A 22,928-nucleotide genomic window follows, 5' to 3' on the forward strand; every position below is an offset into this window, starting at 1 on the left:
TGTGTTTCATGACATGATACACAAAGAGATTGAGGTATACGTGGACGATGTGATCATAAAATCCAAGCATCAGGAGGACCACGTAGCAGACCTAAGGAAGTTTTTCCAAAGACTTCGAAGGTACGATATTAAGCTCAACCCGGCCAAATGTGCATTTGGTGTTCCATCTGGAAAGATTTTGGGATTTATCATCAGCCGGTGAGGTATTGAGTTGGAACCATCAAAGATCAAATCCATCCAAGATTTTCCACCACCGAAGAATAAGACAGAAGTAATGAGTCTGTTGGGAAGGTTGAATTATATCAGCAGGTTTATTGCACAACTCATAGCAACCTGTGAGCCCATCTTTCGGCTACTGAAGAAAGATGTTGCGGTATAATAGACAGCAGAATGTCAGGAAGCATTTGACCAAATCAAGGGATACTTATCAAATCCACCTATGTTGGTTCCACCTGAGCCGGGGAGACCGTTAATTCTTTATCTAACGGTCCTGGAGAATTCCTTTGGCTGCGTACTAGGACAACACGACATTATAGGAAGGAAGGAGCAAGCCATCTATTATCTCAGCAAGAGGTTTACAGGCTATGAGGTTAAGTACACTCAACTCGAGAAGACATGTTGCGCCCTAACTTGGGTGGCCCAGAAATTGAAGCATTATCTGTCATCATATACTACTTATCTCATTTCACGCTTGGATCCACTGAAGTATATTTTCCAGAAGCCTATGCCCACAGGGAGGTTAGAGAAATGACAAATATTACTCACGGAGTTCGACATCGTCTATGTGATGAGGACGGTCATGAAAGCCCAAGCACTGGCCGATCACTTGGCTAAGAATCCTGTTGATGAAGAATACGATCCATTGAGGACGTATTTTCCTGATGAAGAAGTGATATATATAGATGAGTTGGAAATGACCAAGGAACCAGGTTGGAAGCTCTTCTTTGATGGAGCCGCAAATGCGAAGGGAGTTGGAATAGGAGCGGTACTTTTTTCTGAAACAGGACGTCATTATCCTGTTACGGCTCAGCTGCATTTCTATAGTACCAACAACGTGGCTGAGTATGAGGCATGCATTTTGGGTCTACGACTAGCTGCAGACATGGATGTCTAGGACGTCTTGGTCTTGGGAGACTCGGACCTCCTGGTGCATCAGATTCAGGGTAAATGGGAAACAAGGGATTTGAAGCTCATACCATACCGACAATGCTTGCTTGATATGAGCAAGCGATTTCGATCAGTGGAGTTCAGACACATCCCAAGAGTTCACAATGAGGTTATCGATGCTTTGGTCACTTTAGCATCGATGTTGCACTACCCAGACAAAATTCATGTTGACCCATTGCATATTCAGGTTCGTGATCAGTATGCTTATTGCAGCATGATAGAGGAAGAAATGGATGGCGAGCCATGGTTTTATGATGTCAAGGAGTACCTCAGGATGGGGATATACCCGAAGCAGGCCACCGGAGATCAAAAGAGAGCCATTCGGTGATTGGCAAGTGGATTCTTCCTCAGTGGAGGAGTGTTGTACAAAAGAACCCCAGATTTGGGATTACTGAGATGTATAGATGCTAGTCAAGCCGCGACAGTTATGACAGAGGTACATGCTGGAGTTTGTGGGGCCCATATGAGCGGATTCGTATTGGCGAAGAAGATTCTTCGAGCAGGGTACTATTGGCTCACTATGGAGCGTGATTGTATCAATTTCGTGTGAAAATGCCATCAGTGTCAGATACACAGAGATTTGATTCATTCTTCGCCGACAGAGTTGCACACAATGTCAGCACCATGTCCATTTGTCGCCTAGGGCATGGATGTCATTGGACCTATTGAGCCGGCAACTACCAATAATCATAGGTTCATTCTGGTGACCATCGACTATTTCACTAAGTGGGTTAAAGCTAAAACTTTCAAGTCGGTAACCAAGAAGGCAGTGGTGGATTTTGTTCACTCCCATATCATCTGTAGATTTGGGGTCCCAAAAGTGATCATCACGGATAATGGATCTAATCTTAATAGCAATTTGATGAAAGAGGTATGTCAACAGTTTAAGATTGCACACTGCAATTCCACCCCATATCGTCCCAAGGTGAATGGAGCAGTTGAAGCGGCCAACAAAAATATAAAGAAGATACTTCGGAAAATGGTAGAAGGTTCGAGGCAATGGCATGAAAAATTACCATTTGCATTGTTGGGTTATCGCACTACTGTCCGTACTTCGGTAGGGGCAACTCCTTATTTGTTGGTATATGGAACTGAAGCAGTAATACCGGCGGAAGTTGAAATTCCATCCCTTAGGATTGTCGCTGAAGCTGAGATTGATGATGACGAGTGGGTCAAAACCCGTTTGGAGCAGTTGAACTTGATTGATGAAAAGAGATTGGCAGTTGTGTGCCATGGCTAGTTATATCAAAAGAGAATGTCAAGAGCATACAACAAAAAGGTGCATCCCCGGAAGTTTGAAGTGGGCCAGCAAGTACTGAAACGCATCCTCCCACATCAGGCTGAGGCAAAGGGCAAGTTCGCCCCGAATTGGCAAGGGCCATTCATTGTAACCAGAGTGTTGTCCCAGGGCGCTTTATGTTTAACAGATATCGAAGGGAGATGCATCGACATGGCTATCAATTCTGACGCAGTTAAGAGATATTATGTATGATTTCTTTTAATTGTAATTGTCGTTTGTTTGTACTTGGCATGTATCGGAGAATGAAATGACGGAAGCAATTCTTTCTTCTATCCAAACACTTTAACTTTTGCTTCCCCTTTTGAGCCTTATTTATTCTTTCATACCCCTCTTTTAGAATCAGTAATAAAAATGTAAGAAAAAGAGAAGAGAAAAATAATGATAATAAAGACAAAAGAAAAGTCACAAGAAAAACAAAGGAATTGGGAACTACGTTTGACCTGATTCCTCAAAGATGGATACGTAGGCACCTCACGAATCGGTCATAGTGTAACATAGTGTGCATAATGTAACATAATGTAACAAAAAATAAAAATCCCCAAGCAAGAAAAACTGGGGCAGAAGGTTGTGTTTGTAATTTTGGAAAGAAAGTTTGATTCCAAGAGTTGTACTGTTTTACCCATCACGAAAACCCATATAGATGTCCAAAAAAGACCTCCCGATCAGTATTCGAGAAATGCCAAGTCATGCAAATGGAAGTCGGGGATAGCACCCCGATTCCCGGCAGAGAAGAGGATCATGGACTAGGAATGAATTGATAGCCGGAAAGAATCCCCAGCAGAGAGAATCATATCGGCAGCACTCCAATCCCCAGCTGAAAAATAAAATAAAACGAGAGAGTCTTATCGATGAAAACCTTCACAGGCACCATAAGGCGACGGGCGTTGAGAGAAATGAGAGAGTCTTATTAGTGAAAACCCCTCGAAGGGCACTATGAGGCGACAAGGCAAGATTGGCGGAAAGGGTCCACATTTGGCAAAGAGATGAGTGCTTGTTTATCCCCAGCATGAGGCCGTCTGAAAGATTGATTAATACAAATAGACTGGGTTGATTAGTCCGGAATGCATGACATGATCGTTGGGATCGGTTATATTATTCAGATAAGTTCTTTTCTTTCTTTTTCCCCAGCATTTGTTTAGAAAGACTTCTTCTTTTTCTATTTTTTGAAATCATCACTTTTTTATTTCTTGGTTTAAAGACTTTACCTCCCTAGGAGTTTGTTTTTTAAAAGGATTTTCAGAGCTTACTACCGGTTGCCAAAGTGGTGCAAAGCAAAATGTGAATAGGACAGACCAAAGATAAGGAGACAAAGCGAAAAGAAGTTTGTCGCAAGACCAAATGACGAATGGGTATAGATCCCAAGAGGACCAAATTTCCAGGGGAAGTTGGAGAAAAATAGAAATAACAACAGTTGAAAAGTTATGGATCAAATCCCAAGAGGATCCCGAGCAGATTTGCGAGATACAGGAATAACTCCGACAGATTCTCGACCAAGTTCCGCAATGGTCGGACAACAAAGAGTGGGGAAGGAAGAGAAAAGAAAAACCATCCCCCGCAGGAATATCATCCCTAGCAAATAATATCATCCCCAGCAAGTTTTGTAGCAAAGTAGGGAAAAGAAAAAGGGAAAAACCATCCCCAGCAGAAGTGACACGACCACTCACCACGTTTTAAACTAACAAATTTTTCTTTGATTTAAAGAAGGGAAAGGAAATATTATTGATAGCAGGAAGACATGGCCACAAAGAAGATTATCAAACTGGGGCAAAAAAATTTCTCTCATTACGAAAATTTTCTTGAAATCAGATAGCCATTTAGGAAAAAGAGAAGATAACACAAGTTTTAAAGGAAGTAAAATCCCCAGCAGTATACGAGAAGAGAGATACAAGTTTTAAAGAAAAGCAATCTTGGAAGAAGCAAGATAACCCAAAGTTTTAAAAGTAGTGGCCTTTGAATCAGTATCATCCCCACCATTGTTAAAAGGAGGAAGATAATTTTCAGCAGTGTTATTCCCGACAGGTTTCAGGGAAGTGAAGGCACCAGCTTTAAAGGAAGTAGTCTGTGAAGAAGGAAAATAACATAGTTGTGAATAAAATACAGGTGTTGTCCCCAACAGTTTTCGGAGGAATAAGACACCAGTTTTGAGGGAAGCAGTTGAAAGAAGATGATTCAAGTTAAAGGATTCAGGAGCCCGCCTGGAGAATGGAGGCTGAATTATTAAAATTATTGATGAAGTCAGGAGCCCGCCTGAAGAATGGAGGTTGTTAAATGTTAAGTTGATGAAGTCAGGAGCCCGCCTGGAGAATGGAGGTGTTACGTTTAAGAAGTTATTGAAGTCAGGAGCCCGCCTGGAGAATGGAGGCTGAATTATTTTTCAAAGTTGTTGTTGAAGTCAGGAGCTCGCCTGGAGAATGGAGGTGTTATGTTTTAAGAAGTAGTTGAAGCCAGGAGCCCGCCTGGAGAATGGAGGTGTTATATTTTAAGGTTTGTTGAAGTCAGGAGGCCGCCTGGAGAAGGGAGGTGTTAAAATTTAAGAAGTTGTTGAAGTCAGGAACCCGCCTGGAGAATGGAGGTGTTAAAATTTAAGAAGTTGTTGAAGTCAGGAGCCCGCCCAGAGAATGGAGGTGTTACGAAGTTATTGAAGTCAGGAGCCCGCCTGGAGAATGGATGTGTTAAAATTTTAAGAAGTTGTTGAAGTCAGGAGCCCGCCTGGAGAATGGAGGTGTTACATTTTAAGAAAGTTGTTGAAGTCAGGAGCCCGCCTGGAGAATGGAGGTGTTATATTTTAAGAAAGTTGTTGAAGTCAGAAGCCCGCCTGGAGAATAGGGGTGTTATATTTTAAGAAGTAACTGTTGTTGAAGTCAGTAAAGCATCGGGAAACAACAAAATCCCCAGCAGAGGAAGGCAGTTCAAGATTCAAAGGAAAATAACGCGAAGCTCACAAGAAGGAAATAAACAGTTCGAGATCGGCGACAACACCAGTTCGAGAATACAAGTCAAGTCAGAAGTAAAAGCAACATCAGAGGAAACACAAGGCAACGAGGCAACACCAGTCACATGACCAAGTTTGAGAATAAAATTTTGTAATGCATAGATCATAGCTTAGTATAACTTCTTTATCTTTCAGCAATAGTGTAATAAGGAGGTCGAAAAGTAGTAGCAACAGCATGCAGCAGTAGTAACAGCAAAAGACAGTCCTATGGTAGTTCCAGCTACCAAAATTTCCCGAACTACATTAATCTGATTCCCTTCTAGCCAGGGATATATAGGAAACCTTTGAAGCAAAGGTTCGGTTAAATTTTGTCAAAAAAATGCTTCACACGTAGTATTCCAACGGGCAAAAATTACTCGTATCCGCTCACTTTATCTTTGCGCGAAAACATTTTGTGTTTTCGGACAAAGAGGGGCAGTTGTGAGCACGTGATTTTTGCCCTACGAGAACTACTCCCAAAAAATACAAAATAAAATAAATTTTGTGTTATTTGCAATTGTTGTGAAATTTTGTATTGTTTGCATTCGTTCGTGCCTGTTTATTTGTTAAGTTAAGAATAAAATCACAAAAATAATGTACTTTGCATTTTAGGCATTTAAGGTCTAGTTGTATGATCTTATATTTTAATTGGTACTTAATATGTTTGATAATTATTATTAAGAGCTAATTAGTATTTTAATAAGTTAATTTAATTTATAATTCAACTTAAAATTTTAGTTTTTAAAAGAAAAAGAAAATAAATGAAAGAAGAAAACAAGAAAAATTTCGGATTGGGCCAGCTTTACAAGAAAACAGCCCAGACCCAATGTCACCCCCCTTAATCCAGCCCGTCTCCAGCCTCAACCAAACGACGCCGTTTCAGGCACTTTCATCGGGACCATTGATCTCAACTGATCAAACGGTCCCAAAGCCTTGACCGAACCTGACCCCAACCCGTCACTCCAATACCCAGACCGCCCCAGTACTACTCCAAACGACACCGTTTGAATTAAATGAACTGATCTGGACCCTCGATCTCTCTTGATCGAACGGCCAAAATCAAACCATCCCCCCACTATATAAATGAAACCCTCATACCCAGCCCCCCCAAGTCCAAACCCTTGTTCATCATCGTCTCAGAGACGAAGCCCTTCCCCCAAACCCTAGCCGCCATGGCATTCCTTCGCCTAAAACCTGGCGGCAACGACGCCGCCGGCCATCAAAATAACACCCCTAAGCCTCCTAACCACCCCCAATCCAAATCCCTCACCCGTTTTGCTCGAATCAACCTGCAGCTTCTCGAATCTTCAATTGAAGATTCGAGCAAAACTTGAAACCCACCCCAACCAGTCCCAAACTCACACCAAGGCACCCCCTGACCACCCTCGTTACGTATCTGTTGATTGCTTGCCTCGAATCAATCTCCAACTTCTCGAATCTTCAATCGAAGATTCGAGTAAAACTAGATCTACCCCGACCAATCCCAAACTCATACCAGACATGTCCCTGACCTCGCTCGTTATCAAACCACCGTGGGTTTGGTTTGAATCTGACCAGAACCGTTCGAACCCCAAATCAAACCCCCAAGAACCCTAGCAAGCCAGAGGGTGAAATCTGTCCCAACTAAAGGAAGGTGTGGGGTCTAAAGTGTTCTCAGTTGAGAACACTCGATTAAGGTCAGTTCGACCTCAAAAAGTTCGAGTTTGAGTTTGATTCAGGGTTGTCCAGGTCCCGAGTTCTTGAGGTATTTTCCATTTCCTATTTGTCCCAGTTTGTGTTTGTTTATTCTGTTTATTTATTTAGTTTAGTTTTATTGGTTTTTCAATTTCATTTGTCGATTGTCCAGTTCTTCTCCCTCAGACCTTTTATTTGGTCGAATTTGTTTCTATTCGTTGTTAATTATAGGCTGTGTAGTCGATTCGAATAAGTTTGTCAATTAGTTTAGCTTTATTATAAATCCCTGTTCTTATCATTGTTACTTGAATGGCCTGATTATCTATTTCTGAGTAATTGCTGTCAATTGTTGTAGGCAATTGTTTAATCAGTTATCATCGATTAAGTCAAGTTTTATCAGTAGTTTCATAAAATGATTTAAGGTCGAATGTTGTGTGTGCTTGATCTGTGGACATTTAGCTTCAGGGCATTGTAAATAGGCTGACAATGAACCTGCATTCATGTTACCTGCATTCATGCTCATTTTTGGTTCAGTTTCAATTTCAGTTATAATGATTCTGTTGAGTTCTGTGTTGTGATTCAAATTCAGTCCATGGGTTTCAATGGGAACTCGACCTTAATCATTCAGTTTGTTAGGAGAATTGGTTAGAGCTGTTAATCGAAATTAGTTTTAGATAATTGCTAGTTTGAACAAATTTTAGGATTAAAAGTTTTAATATAGTTGAATAATTGTATTAGGGGCAGTAATATTAAGGGGTTTCAGGGGTGATTTGGGAATGAAACAATTAGGATAATATTTTAATGTTAGTGTTTTGATTAGTGGGATATTAGTGTCTTTAAATTAATGTGGTAATGGGGAACAAAAGGGAATGGGGGGGCTGAAAATAAGGAAAAGTATTCCTTTGTGGATTTTAAGTGGAAAATTCAGATTTTAGTGGGAAAAAGGGGTCGGGCAGTAGGTTGAAAAGGTAAGGCAGTAAGTATAAGAAGGCATAGGGAGGTCTATAGAAGGGGACAAAAAAAAATTGAATTCTAAAAGCTGGGAAAAGTTGAAAAAGAATAGATTTTCATTATTTGGCTGGTTTAGGATCTGAAATTAGCTAGAACTATCTTCCTTTTACTTCTGCTCTATACTTGGGGAAGTATATAGTTGCTGGCTACTTGTGGCTGCACTACTGGTTGCCATTTCTGTTGTTACTACTGCTGCTGACCCTTTTCTTCCTATTCTTATATTATAAATATCAGGTACATGCTTTGAATTCCCTTGATGTATATCTTCAAAACTTGTCATGAAATTGAATATTGACTAGCATGTATGAAGATCTGGAAACTAAAGTCGAAGTTTAAATGGAGACATTAAAATTTTGATGTAATTACTGTTAATTACTACCATTATGTGTGATTAAATGCTTCTGTTTTTGTGGTAATTCAGTTTCTGGTTCATGTTGGTTTGTTGGTTCATGCTAATAGCTCATGGTGGCTTAGTTATTTAGATTAAGTGTGTAATTTTAGAGTATGGGGTATTGTGATAGTATTCGAATTCTATTCGTGTGAATGAACTGTCAAATATTTTGTAAGGGAAAGCTGCTTGAAGGTGTCATTAGTTTTCTTGGTTTGACATCGAGGCTTGTTGTATTGAGTACTATCCATGACCCTGTTTTGTACTCTGAAAAGCATCACAGTGTTGCTTTAGTTTAAAAGTTTTTTTTATGGTTGATCAGTTCCAATCCCATATGTTTATTTGTGGGAAGTTAGCTTAAGAAAAATTAAAATACAAGCATGAGCATTTCGTTAATTATGGCATCAACATGGTTTCAATAAAGAGGGTAATAAGTTAGAGGTTCTTGGGCTTGTCTCATGAGCCCAATAACTTGGGTTGTTATCGTAAGACCCTTCATTTAGTAAATTTGATTCGAAATGCAGGCTGAGATAAAAATTGCAAGTTCATGTTAATAACTTGTACTCGAATATTGAAATTTAGAGGTGAAATCGTTAATACAATAGCATGTATCGATTAGATTTACATTCTGATGATGCTTATGCCATTGACGGTTTTATAATGTCTGAAATCTGGGCTTAAGCAAGCCCAACAAGGGAACACCCTTTTTCTTGTTTGGACGTCTTGCAATCCTAACGTATGCTCCTTCTGGACTCTTACTATCGCCATTAACCCTTGGGCCTCAATCTAGGCCCAAGCTTTGAAAGTTGGATTGTAGATAGCTTTATAATTAATAAGTTGGGTTTGAGCATTGACTTAAAAATAGCCATAGTTTCTTCAAAATTTCATTTGGTTAATCTAGTTAGTGGAGGTGTGCCATATTAAACAAGAATAGCTTATGGCCCTCATGTATTAACTTAGAAATGTTTCCAATTAGAGCAAGCTGAGGTGCGCCATGCCAAACAAAAATGACAATTGCATGGCCCTCGTCCAATTAATTTTGTTTAAACTTAGAAACCGGGGCGTGCCGTTTAGTGAATTTCATGGCCTTCGCAAAGTCGCAAACACGAAATTGCTTTAGGCGCGTACTTTTAATAACTTACTTTCTTAAACTCGGGTGGACATTTATGTGACCCAAATCCAAATCTCAATGAAGTCGAAATATGTCGTTAATCACGGGTACATTGATTGTGACGTGGTTTGAGATGCATTTCCATGACGTTGCAAATTCCTTTTAAAAAAAATAATGAATGAGACGAGCCTCGACAAACAAGAATACCCAAACTGCGGGGCCCTCAACGGACAGTTATTTCAAATGCTTAGATTTCGAGACAGGCCGCATAGCAAACTTTACTGCTTTTCTCAAAATAACAACGCGTTAGTATCTTTAGGTACGTATTTAATAATGTTATCTTCGTGAACTCGGGTGCACATTTATGTGACCCAAATCTAAATCTCAACGAAGTTGGAACATATCAAAAATTGCGGGTACATTTATGTGGCGCAATTCGAGATGCATTCTCACGACGTTGCAATTTTTTGAATAAATAATAACAAAAGCGGTAAACAGTTAAAATTTACACATAGGTTCATAATTGTATGAAATCAGATAATCAAGCCGAATATGACAATTGAGCGACCGTGCTAGAACTACGGAACTCGGGAATGCTTAACACCTTCTCCCGGGTTAACAGAATTCCTTACTTGGATTTCTGGTTCGCGGACTGTTAAACATAGTCAATATTTTTCTCGATTCGGGATCCAACCGGTGACTTGAGACACCATAAATCTCCCAAGTGGCGACTCTGAATCTTTAAATAAAATCCCGTTTCGATTGTCCTTTAATTGGAAAAACTTCCTTTTACGTCCCTTAGCGGGGGGCGTAGGTAAAAAGGAGTTGTGACAGTTGGAAGACGAGCCAATTATAGGGTGCCAAGTAGCACCTTTTGACTTTTCAACCAAAATGGATATTTATCTTCCTATGTCGTCTCTTTCTTCATAATTCCAGAGATCTCGACCAAATAAGACCTCTAACCTTGCCTTAAGCTGTCCACAAGGTTATCCAACAAGATTATCGTCCGAGGCACGAAATCACGAAGCAATAACACTAGAACGATCCCCACCACGTAAGTATCGCTATATAACCTCTCTTTTTCTTTGTAGTTTGAGTTTTAGAAGGTATTTTGAGGTTAATAAAAATGTCTAATTTCTGGTTTCAAGATCTTAAACATCAAGGAAGATTTATTAATTTATTTCATAATAGTTAGAACTCACGGGACGGTGATCGGAAGCAGTGAGTTCGAGTTATTTGATTTGTAATGGACTGTTTTGTGGGCTGTTTCGTGTAGCTTTTGGTATGCATATTTTGCTGCTATTTAATGGAGTTTTTGGAAGATAAATGGTGTGGAGAAACACCACTTAATGGAGAAATGATGGATTAGTCATTCTTTGTAATATTTTCGGGGTGTTGGATACTACTATAGTCGTCATTTTTGGTATGAATTGATTGGGGTATATTGGACTGTTGTAATCTAAATATAATATGGATTTCGACTTGCATCAACTGCAGGAGGTAATTATATTGTGTTCCTACAGGAGCTTAAGGTTATCTTGGCATTGGTTAAGTTAAATGGATGAACTACACATGAACTAGTGAATAAAGTTGCTAATTAAGAATAATTGGAGTTGTGGATCATTTTCTTTGTTATGGATATATGGTATAAGGCTGGAATTATTTATGAATGACTTCATTATCATGTTAATGATACTATTAAGTTAAAGTAAAAAGTCTATAAAGGATGATATGGGGTATACAAATTCCAATTGGAGCTTGTCGCTCGTCGTAAAATAGTTATGACTTGTTGTTGTTTTATGGTGTTTTGTTATTGATAATTATGTATTGTTGGATTTCTCTGGTAATTGTCATTGGTATATGGTATTGGAGGAGGCTTTTGTTTTAGGGGAGATGCTGCCCGAATTTATATAAACGAACTACAAGTTTAAGTTACAGATTTAGCCTTTATTCAACACTGATTTTGAATCTTCTTATGCAATGGTAGATTGAGTTAAGTTGTTTGAAGAGTAGCTTGGGAGGTATTAAGGACTCACCATGGTTAAGGTACGTTAAGACACTTTCTTCTTTCTTTTGGCATGATCTAAAGTGAAATGAATACGCTATTTCATAACGGATCTACTCCTAGAAACTAAGGTTTCCCATGTTGTTCTTTCCTTATAAAGTTATTTTAAGCAAGTATGTATGATCCTTGAATCCTATAGAAGCTCATATTGATGGTATGATGTCCATAATGTTAATCGAAGGTGCAACGACCTTAAGTCACTCCAAAAGGTTTAGAACGTGATTCCATGAGTAAAGCGTGCATTATATATATCATCTATTTTACTCTACCGAGTTGCGCTATAGTAGGTCGGGTACGACACCTATTGTGCAACCACCGATCATTTGGATTTACCGAGCTCCACGTGGCCGGGTACGATTCTACCGAGACTTATGATGGCCGGGTACGTTTTTACCGAGTCCTCTTTGAGGCCGGGTACGATATGATGATGATGATTCCCATAGAGGCGTATGTTTTTAAAAGTTTATGTATATATATGTATTATGCATTTCATTTCAGTATCCAACAGAGGCACTCAGATGTTACAAGTTGTTTCTCCTCTATCTCTCTTTACATTAATGTTCTTGTTTATGCATTCCTGCCATACATACTCGGTACTTTATTTGTACTGACGTCCCTTTTGCTTGGGGGTGTTGTGTTTCATGCCCGCAGGTCCCAATTGATAGGTTGACATTCCTCCTAGTAGGCTATCAGCTCAGCGGAGGTGTTAGTGCACTCCACTTGCTCCGTAGTTGCCTATTTGGTTAGTATGCTTTGGATATGTATTGATTGATATGGCGGGACCCTGTCCCAACCTTTATGATTTTATGTACTCTTAGAGTCTTGTAGACAGATATCGGGTTTATGGATATTTGTATGGCCTTGTTGGCCTATGTGTTGAGTTTACACATGGTCATGTTGGCCTTATAGGCCCGTATGTCACATGTATAAGTTTGTATATCATGTTGGTCGTCATATATTGAGTATTCCCTTATATTTTATTCTTGTTATCTCATGATGGGTTTCTGGCTCATTTACTCAAGATAGTATAATAAGAAAGATATGTTATGTTGGTACATGGTTGAGTAAGGCACCGGGTGCCCGTCGCAGCCCTTCGGCTTGGGTCGTGACAGAAGTGGTATCAGAGCAGTTCTATCCTAGGGAGTCTACAAGCCGTGTCTAGTAGAGTCTTGTTTATGGGTATGTTGTGCACCACACTTATAAGCAGGAGGTTATAGGGCATTTAGGACTGTCACTCTTTCTTCTTGTTCTAGATCATGTTATAGAGCTTAGTTGTAAGAATTCAAACTCCTAAATTTTGTTTTATTCATAATACAGTGATACCTACATCCAGAAAGACAGTTGGTAAGAGATTGAATTTTGATGCGAAAGAGTTGAGTCAGAGGAACCCGATTTTGCATCATGCTTATAATGACTAAATATGAGGTCTTCAGCAGATCATATGTGTACTAGGATGTGTAAGCTTCTTGATAAGGAGCCCTAAGGCAAGAATATCTATCTACTCGTATGGTAAAACGGAATAAGTGAATCGGAAAGTAGACACAAGTTTCAGCAAGTAAATCAACCTAGATGACGAAGGGTACGAGGTACCTAGTTAATGAAGATTATCAGTATTTACAATTCAGGCAGAGAAATGTAAGTATTTGTGTTACCTTCAATATTAATGGTGATATATACAATTGACCACACCTATCTCAGTTTTGCCCTATAGGAGCTAACAAATATAGTTTAAAAGAAGAAGGTGATATCAAGATTCAATTCGGGTTAGAGTAACCAAAAATTATGGATGGATTGTTATCATTAACTAATGTATCCAAAGGATAGTGCAAATGTGGTAATAGATCTCCTAGTGAGACACCTAGATGATGAACTTTAGAATAGTACAATCAGATATGAATACTGAAATATTCAGAAATTTCAGAAGATAGACAGTGGGATCCTAGAAGGGACAAATACTTACCATAGTATGACTCTAGCCCCGAGTAAAAAAAAGGAGAACTTTAGGCATTCCAAAGAGCTAGTGAGATGACGCTAGGGGAGAAAAAAAGGAAAGAACTTTTTTGTTGAAATTTTCAGAATAAAGTGATAAACAAAAAGTATTATCTGGAGAATAAGAAGAGAGTAAATGAAGCATCATAAGTAAGATGTGATATATGGGTGATAACAGTAAATCAAAATATGACACGATGACAGAGTCTATAGTCAAGTGAAGGAAAATACAAGAGGTGACAGGCCTTGAGGCAATAAAAGAGTATAAGCCATAAAGTCATATCCTTATTTCGAGAAATGAGTTGGTGACTTCAACGTGATTACCAGGAGGAAAGGTTAGACCCCAGAGTAATAAAAATCAGTATGGGCTGGTGAACAAGATAAAACCGAACATGAATTAGGGACCGGAGGATTTGATAATGGTCGACATCGTGAGAATTTCAAAGATAACATTCCGACAATAATAGAATGGACAAAAAAATAATAACCTTTAAGGTTCATTCAGGAAGATGCTTCCCTAAAGCAAGCACGTTGAGCAAAGTTAAGCTTAAGGGACTAAGTGTGCCAGTTACATTAAGTGTCACCCTTGTGCGTAATAAATTCAATTATCCCCGGTATAGAGAGGTTACCGCAAGGCAAGTAAGATGTTAGTGAAAATGTGGAAAAAATGGCAAGATGAAGAGGTAACTATGGAATAGTAAAGGAGGAATGTTGTAAAAGGGTGAAAGGAATGAGATAGCATCTATTCAGATCCTATAGATATGATATGTCTCCAAAACATTATGCAAGCATGACACCGGAGAGAAGCGGTAAGGGTTGTGCACCTGATGATATTGATAAATAAGTGCAAATGAACACTTGATACATAAGGAGCCAGTACGAGAGGTAACTTAAGACAAAGTAATTAACTAAGGAGAGATTACACGGAATATAGATATGAGAATGGACCAACGAGTAGTTTGTAGTTGATTCAGGAAGAGCCAAGTTATGGCTATACAAGAGGTTATAAGCAAATCAGCAGATCATGCAAGATAAACATAGTGAATCCTAATCTAGTAAATTCAGTCTCGCAGATATGATGTCGTAACCTTGAGAAATATTTAGATATGAGTTGGGTTACTAAAGGTACCGTATAAGTGTTACGGAAATAATAGAGAGTACCACTAAGGAGACTATCAAAATCTGAATTTAGAAGTAACCCTACGAGCACAAGGGCATGAAGGTATATAACTAAGGATGTTTGTAGGTGAGTAAGAACATCGAAAATTCCTTTGGGTATACAGTATAATAAGATCGTAACTTTACAAGATCCAGAATGTCTCCTTAAGTACTACAAATAAAGACTAGCTGAGGAAATAAGGAAGAAGGCTTCAACTTAAGCATAGCGATATAAAGAAGAAATGGTCTTGTAATAACAGTCTCACTACAATTTGGTATACACTCCATAAGAAAGTGGCACCTATCGTGACTAATGAACGGGAAGTCAAAAGTGATATTTGATATCATATGAGTTATAGGAAACTCAAGTATTGGTGGGCAATAAGATAAGCCAAGTATTCATGCAACAAGTGGCATAACGACCAGGAAAAGTGATTGCTTACATTTAAAGAACGCTGAGAAGGCACGAAAGGAATTATTCAATTAATGATCCAGAGTTAATTACATTATGAATTCACTTAAGACTTCAAAGTTATATCCATGCAGCATATATGTTGACATTCATACATCTATAGGAGACTCTAGTATAAGTTAAAAGAAAGATTAAGTCCACGTCACCTATAAAGGCTTGAATTGTTAGAAGATTATATCATGAATGCTACATAGAGTCCAGGAAAGGCTAATGTAATAGCTAATACCCTAAGCTGAAGATTGGAAGATAATCTAAGCTTAATTAAAGGCTGAGAAGGAAGAGGAAGCTCGAAAGTTACATCACGAGTCCGATTGTTAGACCCAGATGATTATAGAAATCATGACTCAAACCATAGCAGGAACACTTTTAATAGCAAAGGTATAAAAGAAATAGTACAACAATCATATTCTATAAAAGCTCTACGATAAAGCAATTAGAAGAGTATCAGCCTCATAAGATGTTAATACGAAGCTCCCACCAGATTGTGTATGCACCAGGGTTGCAAGTATTATAGTAGAGCTTTAAGGTATGGATGTGAATTCCACCAATGTAGAAGGGAGGTTATGAAATCGATAGAAGATACGGTGTAAGATTTAAAGGTAAGTATGGTAAATGTGAGTGAGTAGGTGATAATAATAGGTAAGGTCTCAGGATTAAACCTATCAAAACTAGAGGGCTGATGCTTTCTATGAGCTATAGAAAGCTTGATACACTTTGAATGAACTCGGAGGATTTTAAGAACAGGAACAATTAGAAGAGATTGAATATTGCCCTAGTAGTAGAATAAGGGTGTAATTGTGATAGTTAAGAGAATGACGTTTGGGCCTTCGATTGAGTAATGATTTATAGAAAGGGGATTTCATGGATGGAACGATATTAGAATGCCCCCGTAAGATGAATACGTTGGGATGTTATGAAAATGCAGTTATTGAAGTATAGTATCGTCCCTAGGTTCATCAAGAAAATCACTTCAAATGTTCCCCAATGAGACACGAGCCTTAGTGACAATGTATTACATCCGAGGCGATGGTTAGAGTTAGTGAAAGACAATGATGTTTATATTTTATATCATCCAAGGAAGGCGAATGTAGTAGTCAACGCCCTCAATCATAGATCTGTGTGTAGCCTATCATATTTACAGGCATAGAAGAGTGAGATAGCTTGTGAGATTCATCTTCTAGCTAATCTTGGAATTCGATTACTAGATGCAGGTTGTACCAGAGTTACTACTTAGGACATGGAAACCTCCTCTTTAGTAACTGAAGTGAAGGAATGCCAGTATGAAGAACATGCACTAGATCATTAAAGAGATACAACCCCTCAAAAGGAGAAGACACTATTTGAGATTACAGGAGATGGAGTCCTCAGATATCGAGGTTAATTATATGTTCCTAATGTGGCAGGGTGAGATGGAGTACTCAGATATTGAGGTCGATTATATGTTCCTAATGTGGAAGGGTTGCACCGACAGGTTATGGGACAAGCAATGAGAAAGTAACCTAGAGTTATGTAGCACACCTCGGTAATAATACCAAGGCTATAAAACGAAATATAGCAATAGTCGTACATTCAGCAAAGTACCAAGAGAAGAGCTTAAGTATACCTATATATATGCCCAGAGGGACATCATGTCATAGTTCTATATATGTATTCACAAAGTGAAGCCAAGAAATTGGCAAAAGGCTGGAGGAAAAAAAGGAGAGAAGAGTCGTGCATAAAAGGACATAGTCATATAGGATATATCATAGAAGGTAGTCGAAGTTACGAGATTGGGAGAACTCCGGCCATAATTCGCGAGGTGAGAATAAGACTAAGGGGGGGAATTCCCTGGTTTTTAAATTTATTCACAGAACAATTGTCTAGATAACAAAGGACAATATTAAAGTATTCATAAGAGCCATATGGCATGAGAATGAGAAGCGCATCAGTCAACATTCGAGGACAAATGTTCCAAAGGGGGGAATAATGTTACAACCCATATTTTTGTATGTGAAAGTACGTCGTAAGTCCGTTGATGTAAGCTCAGAAATGAGATCCTCTTAGAGAGTATATAAAGTGATTTTACGTCCCATATTTTTTTGCAAGTCTTTAAGAGTTAATATTCAAGGATAAATGTTTATAAGGGTACATGTTGTTACACCCCGTACTTCAGACGTTACTATCATTATAAGATTATCTGATGTAAACTCAAGAAGGATAAAATCCTTCTACAAGAATAAGAAAGGTTTACCGAAGTGTTAAGTAAGTTAAGATGAATATGAGACTTATTAACCATGATTGAAATGAGTTTAAAGCCATGATATGACTATATATGATGTTTGTATATGAAGTATAAAGTTTGAGAAAAATAGGATTTAAGTTGCGGAAAAACCAACTAAGGATTTGCCTTGTAATGAAGCTTTTTGAATAATAAATTTTGTATGCTATATGAGGTCTTTTTGAGACATATTATATACCAAATTGAAGGTCTTGGAATGTAGTTTCCAATGCTCTTAACCATTTGCTCATACAATATCTGGATAAAAAGTTATAAGTGTTGGAAGACGAGCCAATTATAGGGTGCCAAGTAGCACCTTTTGACTTTTCAACCAAAATGGATATTTACCTTCCTATGTCGTCTCATTCTTCATAATTCCAGAGAGCTCGACCAAATAAGACCCCTAACCTCACCCTTAAGCTTTCCACAAGGTTATCCAACAATATTATCGTCCGAGGCACGAAATCACGAAGCAATAACACTAGAACAATCCCCACGACGTAAGTATCGCTATATAACCTCTCTTTTTCTTTGTAGTTTGAGTTTTGGAAGGTATTTTGAGGTTAATAAAAATTCCTAATTTCTGGTTTCAAGCTCTTAAACATCAAGGAAGATTGATTAATTTATTTCATAATAGTTAGAACTCACGGGACGGTAATCGGAAGTAGTGAGTTCGAGTTATTTGATTTGTAATAGACTGTTTTGTGGGTTGTTTCGTGTAGCTTTTGGTCTGTATATTTTGCTGCCATTTAATGGAGTTTTTGGAAGAAAATTTGTGTGGATAAACACTACTTAATGGCGAAATGATGGATTAGTCATTCTTTGTAATATTTTCGGGGTGTTGGACACTACTATAGTCGTCAATTTGGTATGAATTGATTGGGGTGTGTTGGGTTGTTGTAATCTAAATATAACATGGATTTCGACTTGCATCCACTGTAGGAGGTAATTATATTGTGTTCCTACAGGCGCTTAAGGTTATCTTGGCATTGGTTAAGTTAAATGGATGAACTAGACATGAACTAGTGAATAAAGTTGCTAATTAAGAATAATTGGAGTTGTGGATCATTTTCTTTGTTATGGATATATGGTATAAGGCTGAAATTATTGATGAATGACTTCATTATCATGTTAATGATACTATTAAGTTAAAGTAAAAACTCTATAAAGGATGATATGGGGTATACGAATTCCAATTGGAGCTTGTCGCTCGTCGTAAAATAGTTATGACTTGTTGTTATTTTATGGTGTCTTGTTATTGATAATTATGTATTGCTGGATTTCTCTGGTAATTGTTGTTGGTATATGGTATTGGAGGAGGCTCTTGTTTTAGGGGAGATGTTGCCCGAATTTATATAAACAAACTACAAGTTTAAGTTGCAGATTTAACCTTTATTCAATACTGATTTTTAATCTCCTTATGCAATGGTAGATTGGGTTGAGTTGTTTGAAGAGTAGCTTGGAAGGTATTAAGGACTCACCATGGTTAAGGTATGTTAAGGCACTTTCCTCTTTCTTTTGGCATGATCTAAAGTGAAATGAATACGCTATTTCATAACGGATCTACTCCTAGAAACTAAGGTTTCCCATGTTGTTCTTTCCTTATAAAATTATTTTAAGCAAGTATGTATGATCCTTGAATCCTATAGAAGATCATATTGATGGTATGATGTCCATAATGTTAATCGAAGGTGCAACGACCTTAAGTCACTCCAAAAGGTTTAGAACGTGATTCCATGAGTATAGCGTGCATTATATATATCATCTATTTTACTCTACCGAGCTGCGCTATAGTAGGTCGGGAACGACACCTATTGTGCAACCACTGATCAGTTGGGTTTACCGAGCTCCATGTGGCCGGGTACGATTCTACCGAGCCTTATGATGGCCGGGTACGTTTTTACCGAGTCCTCTTTGAGACCGGGTACGATATGATAATGATGATGCCCATAGAGGCGTATGTTTTTAAAAGTTTATGTACATATATGTATAATGCATTTCATTTAGTATCCCCCAGAGGCACTCAGATGTTACAGGTTGTATCTTCTCTATCTCTCTTTACATTAATGTTCTTGTTTATGCTTTCGTGCCATACATACTCGGTACTTTATTTGTAGGGACGTCCCTTTTGCCTGGAGACGCTGCGTTTCATGCCCACAGGTCCCAATTGATAGGTTGACATTCCTCCTAGTAGACTATCAGCTCAGCGGAGGTGTTGGTGCACTCCACTTGCTCCGGAGTTGCTTATTTGGTCAGTATGCTTTGGATATGTATTGATTGATATGGCGGGACCCTGTCCCAACCTTTATGATTTTATGTACTCTTAGAGGCTTGTAGACAGATGTCGGGTTTATGGATATTTGTATGGCCTTGTTGGCCTATGTGTTGAGTTTACACATGGTCATGTTGGCCTTATAGGCCCGTATATCACATGTATAAGTTTGTATATTATGTTGGTCGTCATATGTTGAGTATTCCCTTATGTATTATTCTTGTTATCTCGTGATGGGTTTCTGGCTCATTTACTCAAGATAGTATAATAAGAAAGATATGTTATGTTGGTACTTGGTTGAGTAAGGCACCGGGTGCCCGTCGAGGCCCTTCGGTTTGGGTCGTGACATTTTCTTTGATAGATGTGAATCCTTAAATTATATTTAATCATGAGATTCGAATGTGTGGATTCTACTCTATTGTTCTTGTTGTGAGGGCACATGATTTCACGAGGGATAAGTAACGTTATTAGACTTCTCTATGATGTTGGGTGCTCAAGCCATGAGTGCATATATTACCTTATTGTATGTTATGTATGTATATTACCTTATATATTTTCTTGTAGTATATATTGTATGTTATGTATATATATTATAGCTTATAAATAATTGCAAGTTAAAGACAAAAAAATATTGCAAAAAGATATTCAAGGGCATGTCTTATAATTTTTATTACCAAAAATGACATATCTTTCTTAGTCTTCCTCCCCCCAATGGAATGAGCACAACAAGGTACTAATACCACCATTAAAAGGGAAAAAAACTAAAAGAAGATATGCCAAAGTACAAGTTACACCATAATCTACATTGTATCTCTAACAAATTTTATAAATCTTTCAAGGTTCGGAGGAGGTTGCGTTGGTGGTGGTGGAAAAGAAGTTTGTTCATCACCACTTCCGGCGAAGCAGCATCCTCTGCAAGTTCCGCCATCATTTCTTCATAAGCTTCATCTATCGCCGGTTGTGATTCCGCAATTCCAAAGTTTCTTCTTTCCGAGCGGATCCAATCTCTGAACAGTACAGATTTTTCCAAGCTCTCCCTCATTGACGCTCTATGATCACCTATTTGAAGTCTTGCTTGACTGAAAGCGCTCTCTGATGCAACAGTTGAAACTTGAATGGATAAAATATCCCGAGTCATCCTTGCAAGAACCGGAAAATGTTTTTCCCTTGCCTTCCACCATTCCAAAAGATCAAAAGTGCCGTCTGGATTTTCCTTTTCAAGTCCCTGCGACAAATAAACTTGAAGCTCATTTAGATGTGAAGTTTCATCATAATTATCACCTTGAGAACCCCTGAACTCCGTCCAAGATTTAAGTGTTTTTAAGCCCGCAGCTCTTTTAGACGATTGTGAACTAGACGAAGTAGAGGTTGGAACATTTGGCCTAGCATGCTCTAAGGCAAGTTGATAATCATTATAAATTGTTTGAGCATTAATTTTAATTGAGGCTTTTGCATCTGCAAGTGTAGCAAATTCCTCATTTGAAAGATCTAAAGCCTTATAAATATTTGAGTACCAAAAATGAGGACCTCCTAATTTCATTGTAGGATTTAACATTGCAGCAACACCATAAATAGGAGGGATAGGGAAAAAATATTTTTTAAACTTTTCTTTCATTGCATTTATAGCAAGTTGATAAATTTCCCCACCCTCCGAAAATTCAACAAACAAATCACATGGTGCTGCAATATAAACTAAACAGTTTGAAATAGTCGGATAATATTGCCCAGAAAATGCATTTGTAGCAATTTGAAAATGTTCTAAAAAATCTATAAGAATTTTAACATTCGTCCAATCTTGAGTAGTAAGCATTTCATCATCATCCTCACCGCCTACCCGAGCATTAAACGTTGGATTAATTGGGTTTCTATATTCAAATGCAACTACTAAACTTTCGTACATATAATTCCATCTAGTCGGGCAAGGTTTAGGAACCTTTCTTTCTCTAAGGTCATATTCATCACATTTTTTAAAATATTCTCTTAGTCTACTTCTATGGTTTGAATAAAAAAGCCAGTTAAGAGCCATTCTAACCTTTTCAATTTCTAAATTTAAAATTCACATACCATCACCGACAATTAAATGATAAATGTGACAAATACATCTAACATGGAATATATTCCTAAATACGGGATTTAGTGTTGTTGTAAGTATGCCTATAGCACTAGTGTTACTAGAAGCATTATCCATAGAAATTGCCATTATTTTATCTCTAAAGCAAAAATATCTACAAATATCTACAACAGTGTTAGCTATAAACTTACATGTGTGACATGAATTAATTATTCTATACGCAATAATGCGTTTTTGCATTGTCCACTCCTCATCTATCCAATAACTTGTAACAGTTAGATAATCACAATCATTACCACTTCTACCAATATCAGTAGTAATAGAAATCCGATTACTTATATGAGTAAATAAATACCGCAAATATTGTTCATATTCATGTTTATATTTATAAATATCGCTCTTAACTGTTGCGCGAGGCCAACCTTTATAAGTAGGATTAAAAACTCTTCTAATATAATGCACCCAATTAGGATTAGAGGGAAAAGAATAGGGTAAGCACATAACGGTAACCATCTTTGCTAATTCTTCACGATCTCTATTTGGATCGTAATATAAAATACCTCCAGTCACAGTGTTAATTCCTGGTTGAACTAGATTTGAACCTGTACTAGGGTTAACATCAGAATCTACATGTGTTCCCTCTAGCTGCGCTTTCATTTGTAAATATCTAGCTTTATCTCTAGGGTGTGTTTTTATGTGCCTAGTCAAACTACTCGTGCCGCTACGGTCTCCAGTATATTTATGCGCCAGTAATTTCCCACATGTTTTACACTTAGCCTTATTTTGTTCTCTTACTTGAGTAAAAAAATTCCAAACTAATGATGTTTCTAGGCGTTTAGATGGTTGTCTATTAAAACTAGGGGTTTCTACAGGTGGGTCGGGCGGTACATCAGTTGGGTTATTAACAGGACTAGTAGGTGTATCATCTAAATCCGGTTGGGTTTCATCTTCATCCTCATTTTCCTCATCATTTTCAAAGATAGTTTCATTAGGATAAAGAGCATTCATAGTTTCATCATCTA

General features: G+C 38.1%; 1 long non-coding RNA gene across 1 annotated transcript; it reads left to right on the top strand.

Moving 5' to 3' along the window:
- The first annotated feature begins 17,977 nt into the window (after positions 1-17,977).
- On the top strand, positions 17,978-19,988 carry LOC138874410 (uncharacterized). Its single transcript, XR_011401393.1, has 3 exons — positions 17,978-18,063; positions 18,996-19,054; positions 19,681-19,988. It is a non-coding gene; the product is annotated as an uncharacterized lncRNA (long non-coding RNA).
- Positions 19,989-22,928: the final 2,940 nt, after the last annotated feature.

Source organism: Nicotiana sylvestris, chromosome 8 (assembly GCF_000393655.2).
Source record: "Nicotiana sylvestris chromosome 8, ASM39365v2, whole genome shotgun sequence".
In the NCBI taxonomy this organism is placed as follows: domain Eukaryota; kingdom Viridiplantae; phylum Streptophyta; class Magnoliopsida; order Solanales; family Solanaceae; genus Nicotiana; species Nicotiana sylvestris.